This window comes from Tachypleus tridentatus, chromosome 4, assembly GCF_004210375.1.
Source record: "Tachypleus tridentatus isolate NWPU-2018 chromosome 4, ASM421037v1, whole genome shotgun sequence".
In the NCBI taxonomy this organism is placed as follows: domain Eukaryota; kingdom Metazoa; phylum Arthropoda; class Merostomata; order Xiphosura; family Limulidae; genus Tachypleus; species Tachypleus tridentatus.
The window spans coordinates 20,483,237-20,489,762 of record NC_134828.1 but is presented as its reverse complement, the minus strand read 5'-3'; the positions used below and the strand labels follow the sequence as shown (position 1 = coordinate 20,489,762).

Sequence of the window (6,526 nt, the reverse complement as noted above, 5' to 3'; positions counted from 1 at the left end):
TATAACTAAACACTAAAATTTGCCAGTAAAGTGCCAAAATAAATAGACTGCTGTAACATTTTTGTTAATTGCAAATTCATCATTATAATCTTCACAAAAACTCAGATTCAAAGTAAATATTACAGTTTAGAAATACCAAATGTTATGGTGTTTGATGAGAGAACATTTTTTACTGCCTCAAATATAAAAATTTTTCACTTCCAAGGTTAAATTCTTAATGCTTTTAAGTTCCAGAATCTTGTACTTCAAATGTATACATTTAGAACATACAATGTTCATAATTTAACAGTTTCAAAGTTTAAAAAGTGACATTTATAAATTAATAATTTTCAAATTTACTACATTATAACATAATAGTTCAAAAATTTTAAATCACAGCAAAATCCTGGAGCTTCCAATTTCACAATTTTGGCATTTCAAAAATATTAAAAAGAGGTACTTTAAATAATTTCATCAAAAGTTTTACAAACAACTAAGAACAGTATCTGCTTTAATAATTACAAAAAATATTACCACTGAGATTTATATTTACTTTATTCCAGTGCCACTTAGATTTTTCCACAAATGTCTCAGGTATGTTTAATACTGAAGCTTCTAGCAGACAACTATAAGCCCTCTGTTGATGACCACTTCTAAAACACAGGTTGAAAATACTATTCTGAAAATTAATGGACATGATTCATTGTACAGTTAATGGATTCTAATCATAATGTATGCAATATAATAATGCAATTAATTATTACATAATTAATATAATTATGCAATTAATTATTACACAGATACTTCTTAGTTTTTAATAACAGTTAAATCTAATGATATAATTTAATTACAACTCATTCTTAAATAAATTTTTCACTTAGTGTATGGTACTAATTCTACAGTTATCAGATGAATTACTATCAAATATAATATTTATTCTAATGATTCAAATCTAGTACCAGTTCTGGACTTTAGCAGTGAACTTGAATACAAGCTATTAATATGCACAAGATTAGTTGATGAACACATGAAAGCTTCAAGCATGTCAAGAACTTGAAGTGGCTATAAAATACACGAGTTAAAACAAAGAGCATTTATTATCATAAAAAAAACAAACCTAGATACAGCACTTACAGATTCCTGTACTAACAAACTTCCAAAACAAGCACTGAGAAACTAATGTCCCCATAAATTAAATCAATTATAGAAAGCATGGTGTCCTGAGACTCGTTGTTGAATGTTTATGCAAAGCTACACAAGAGCCATCTGCACTAGCCTTCTCTAATTTTGAGTGATGAATTATATAGAAAGCAATTAGCCAATACCATTCACCACTAACCTTTGTCAGACTGAATAGTGGGACAGACTGTCACAATATATAATGTTCCCACAGCTGAGAGGGCAAACATGTTCAGTAATGAGGTTCAATCCTGTAATCTGTAGATTACGAGCTGAAAAGCCTAATTATCAAGTTTCAGATGTAATTTCTACATGACAGTTGCATGAAAGAGCCTTCTGTAATGGAGACTGTGCTGTCAGAATATTGTCAAGATGTACAATCGTTAGACAGAGCACAACTATGTGGCAACATGAGCTGCAGTACTCCAACAAAATCATTGACTCATTCTCTGTGTTTGAATATTTTCAATAGGGGTATACAAGTTTAGATTGATTGATATCCTAGGTAGATTATGTATGATATCAGTAGTAACCAGATGTATACATTTATTCGTATTACCTTTTGTTATATGGGGTTCAAGTCCTATTATTTTAGCATTACTCTAAGAAGAAAACTATATGTCAGAAATTTCTCTAAAAACACATATACAGGATATGTACACAATATTAAGTCAGAAAAGCATTTAGAAGCCAAAAACAACTGTAATTAATTTGTATCAAATCACCTAACAGAGAGAGATCATATACAGCATCTTCTGTGGATTCCAATATGCTGTAGAAACATCAAGACTAAAAAACACTAGAATTCAGAAATATAAGAGATACACAGTAACTGGTAAAAGTAATCTATTATAAAAGCCCACCATGCCACAGAATAATTCCACCTTAAAGTTCAGAAAACTGCTAGTGGGGTAATTGTCAAATTATCAATACAATATCATTTTCATATTCAAACCCAGTTCTGCACAAGAACCATATCAATCCACACACACACAAATGTTATCCTCATCACCTCTTATGCCAGACTTACAGTCCCCTGAAACATGTATGTTGTATTTATTCACTTATGTACAGAAAATGTGAGATAGAAGAACATAATCAAATATCTATCAGATCAACTGAAACAAGCTTTAGTTTCATTACATCCATCAGTAGGCCTCCATATTTCTGTAAAGTTTGAGGTCTGTACCCTCACGATTTTGGACATTTTGCTACTCTGGTATCAAGCTAATCCCTAAAAATTAAGCAACTTCAAAAATAATCTATTCTAAACAAAGTTCAATGGTTCTTACAATATTCTGAGTAATGGCACACATTTAAATCTCCATTATCATACTGTTGACAAAAAGAGAAATAAAAGCAATGCCAGATGGTAAACAAAATTATTTTTGAAACAGTATGATTTGGTTTGTAATGTCCTCTTTTTGTTTGATCATTCCTGTATAAAACTTATGGACCTTATCTATGAAGATAGAATCATTTTAAATATGAAGTTTTCTTTCAAAACTTATAACTGGGTTACAAATAATACATGTCTTTTAACTTGACATAATTTTAGGCTAAAGTGACAATGCATAATTAAAATATATATGTAAAAACGGCTGGTATGGGCAGAGAAAAACTCTATGTAGCAGGTTTTTCTCACCATCATGGATCATAAATTATTTCTTTAACATTTTACTATGTGACACTAACAACAGAATCAAAAAGTCAGATTTTGATGAGAAATACTCCCCCAACTTAACTCAGTAAACTGGATTACAAATTTGTTTTTTTTTAAATTGCATTTAGTTTAAATTTTCATCAGAAGCTTACAACCAAGGTGTGCAACTTGTATAAATTGTGAGACTAATATATAACTTTACTGTGATTATAAATTAAAATAATTTAATAAACATTAATGATTCTGTTAATGTGAACAAAGTGTTAGAAGAAAATGATACCCCATAAACACATTATATAATATTCTCTCTGTGAGAATGTACATAAAAGCTCAATAATGTCTTACAAAGAATTAGAAATGAGTAATAACTTCTACATGCATGCACTGACAGGTTTAGGAACTTTTCAATGTGATATCTTCAGTATTAGTGGTGCAGGAAGGAGAGAAATAGGTGGAGTGCTTGACTAGACACGCAAAATTTACAACGAGGAATTTAAAGTATAAGAAGCTGCTAAGTGTTTCCCCTGCTGTCAAAGTCAGCTAAGTCTGTAAAGATTTAGGTCATGTCCTCACCAGAAAATTGATATAATAATTTACAGTTGCTATGCATGTAAAATATGTAAAAGTGGGGATGTTACAACACCTCCAGGTCTGATGCTTCTGAAATACTCCATACACATTTCAGAGAAATGTATGTTACTATATGATATTAATGAAAGAATAGATCAGATTAATAATCGACTGAAAAGTTAAAGGAACAGTACAGATGAGGTGATTACAAGAATTTATTTGCAGTGTAATAAAACCTACTTTCTGGCAAGTTTTGCACTTTGTAACCAGCAAGTTACGATTTCGTAATCAATCTTTTTGGTCTGCTCAGGAATGTTGTTCTTGGCTATTGTAAGGAGAACCCGGTACAGATTAAGAAGAGGTTCCTGATAACGAAGTGAGGACTGTAAAACAAAGAAGTTTAAAAAAAACACTCATGAATACAAAATATTATTTCTAATTCAAGATCTCCTCTACTAAGTACTGTTTAAAGGGAAGTTATATACAATTAACAAACATTTATAATCATAAAATATAATTCATCTAAATTTTAGCCTTTAAAATAAAGAATTAAGTAAAAATAGACAAATATTATATGAAAACCAATGAAACAGTTGTTATAATTAAAATGGTATATCTTTAAGTTTGGGTCATGGTATTTCAGTAAATTTCATTTCTATATTACTTTTAATTATTTCTAGAGAGACAAACAGAACTATAAGTGCCTGTTCAAGGTTAGATTAATAAAATTTTAATCTTTGTTTTAATGTAGACTTTGATTATTAGTATACTAATTATTTTAAAACGTTTGTGTATATGATCATTAAATGATTCTTTATTATTTATATTGTATAATCTGCTTTAAACAATTTATGTTTTTAAACTCAGAAATGTGTTCTCGTACCTAAAAATGTACAATATCAAAGATATAAATGTTGAAGTTCTTATCATTAGAGTAGTTGCTCCCGATATATAATGAGACACTTTTTTTTAAAACAAGAATGATAAGTGCTTTCTATTTTTCTCTTCACATCTCATTTGGTATCTTTAAAGCTTTAAAGAAATAATCAGTAATGTATACAAACTATAAGTTAAATTATCAATATCATTAGATAAAAAAAATCATTCCTAGCTTTTGAGACTGCAGTTTTTATATATTCTATTTGCAATAAAAGTAAAACCTGAAACACATACTTGAACCAATTTTCTTCTTCCTCTCCACTCTTCTAAGAGTGGAGTTCAATCTACTGACTGAGGAGTAGCTTCCTTGAAATGAAGGGCAGAGACCTGTAAAAAACTTAGACTGCTTTCTCCATATCTGTCAACATGTGTAGTCTGGAAGAAAAAACAAACACATACTCCCTAAAATCTTAACAAACTACATTTCAGTGTCTGACGAATACAGAAAAACTAGTATATATATATATATAAAAAAGTAAACTAACAAAAGAAAAACACAACTGAGATAGAGAATCATGTTAAATATCTTTCTAAACCTTTTAAACATTTTTTAGCATGAAAAAGAAAACACAGCTGAAAGCAGCATAATAAAAAAACATACTTCTAATTCACTGTTACTAAGATAAAAGAATAATATCTGATGATATGATGATACCCCCAAATATAATGTAACATTTCCATGCAACTAGACATGGAAACAATTACATGGATGGCTGGTTGATTTGGTGTTCTAGCAACCAGGCTATGTGCACCAAACATCTGGTTAAAAGTTAAAAGTAAAGTAAAATTATTAAAATTCATTAAAGGAAATTAAAATAAAACAAAACAAAGTTACATTTTTGAATTAAAAACACAAATAGCATTAAATCCAACTTTTACATCTAGTCTACAGCAGTAAGAAGAAAACTACAGTAATACAAGTTGTGAAGGACTTTTTATAGCATAATTATAATTATCATAACTTGCCAGAATGACCAACAGGTAGTTAAAAAGTAGCATTAGTCACCTGAAATTGGTCTTTCCATTCCTGGTTTCAAGTTATTGGATGTTATGGCCATTTTCTAATTTTAGATTGAACTAGATGTACTTTGATCCTTAAAAGTGAATCACATCAAAAAAATGTCTAATATATAAAGTAAAAAAAAACAAACTTAAATAGCATTAAAAAGATTAATAGACTTTAAACAACTAAAAACATTTCAAAGGTGGACAATGTCACCATCGCCAATAACAATATCTAACAAATAAACCTTGGGACAAAACATGTTTAAAATGGTGCCATAATTAAGTCGTAATGACAGCGAAACAGTAAAATGTGGCTTAATGTAACACACAATACATTGGTGCATCAGTCCCAGATAAAAGAAAACGATGATTTAAAAAACTGTGACCAATGTGTAGTCTAGTTAGGACAATTTCCTCTTTCCATTTCTGGTCCTTAAGAAAGCAAGATAGCCAAAGTCCAATAGCACGTTTTATTTAGAAAAGCTTGTTTTCACGTTGCTCACTTCCAAGTCGACTGCTAACTGGCATAGAGATGAGCCTTGAATACAGGACCATAGTCCACGTATGGAACAGAAACAGCAGTGATAGAGCCAGAGCAGACAGATTTATCTGCAGTGTCACCAAGCTCGTTCCTGCAAATACCAATGTGGCCCAGTATCTAGAAACACTGGACAGAAGTAGATGTTAAAGAGAAATGGGCCAGTCGATTTTGAATATCAGTAAGAACTAAGATGAAACAATTCAAGGACCAGTAGAGAACTAAGCGAATCAGTATAAATAGTACAATTTGAGTACTGCTTAGCTTCTGTGTGATACAGGACAAGAGAAATGACATACAGTTCAGCAGTGAACACAGAAACTGTAGAGAGGATTCTCTGCACAACCACCAAACCATGGCTGAGCCCACAGAGTCACCTGATTTTGAACCATCTGTATAAATAGGAATGGAAGGGTGGTTTGAAAGATGTTCTGCAAATAACATACAGTATTTCCAATCAGGAGTGTCTGCTTTTCTCAGATGACTTAAAGAAAGGTTACATCTTGGGACTGTAATAGCCATGGTAGGATGAGCTGACCAGTGGATACAGCAAATGTTTCCAAGGATAGACCCAATTCATCCAACTGTACTTGGATACAAAGGCCAAAAGGAGCAATGGCTGATTGTCTATTTTGCAAAAGCATGGCCCACTG

The 6,526-nt window shown here is 30.9% G+C and overlaps 1 long non-coding RNA gene across 1 annotated transcript; it reads right to left on the bottom strand.

The window, feature by feature from the left end:
• Positions 1-360: 360 nt before the first annotated feature.
• On the bottom strand, positions 361-4,700 carry LOC143248260 (uncharacterized). The gene is made up of 3 exons (XR_013026850.1): positions 4,565-4,700; positions 3,632-3,774; positions 361-632 (listed from the first exon to the last, which is right to left on the bottom strand). It is a non-coding gene; the product is annotated as an uncharacterized LOC143248260 (long non-coding RNA).
• Between the last annotated feature and the right edge of the window lie 1,826 nt (positions 4,701-6,526).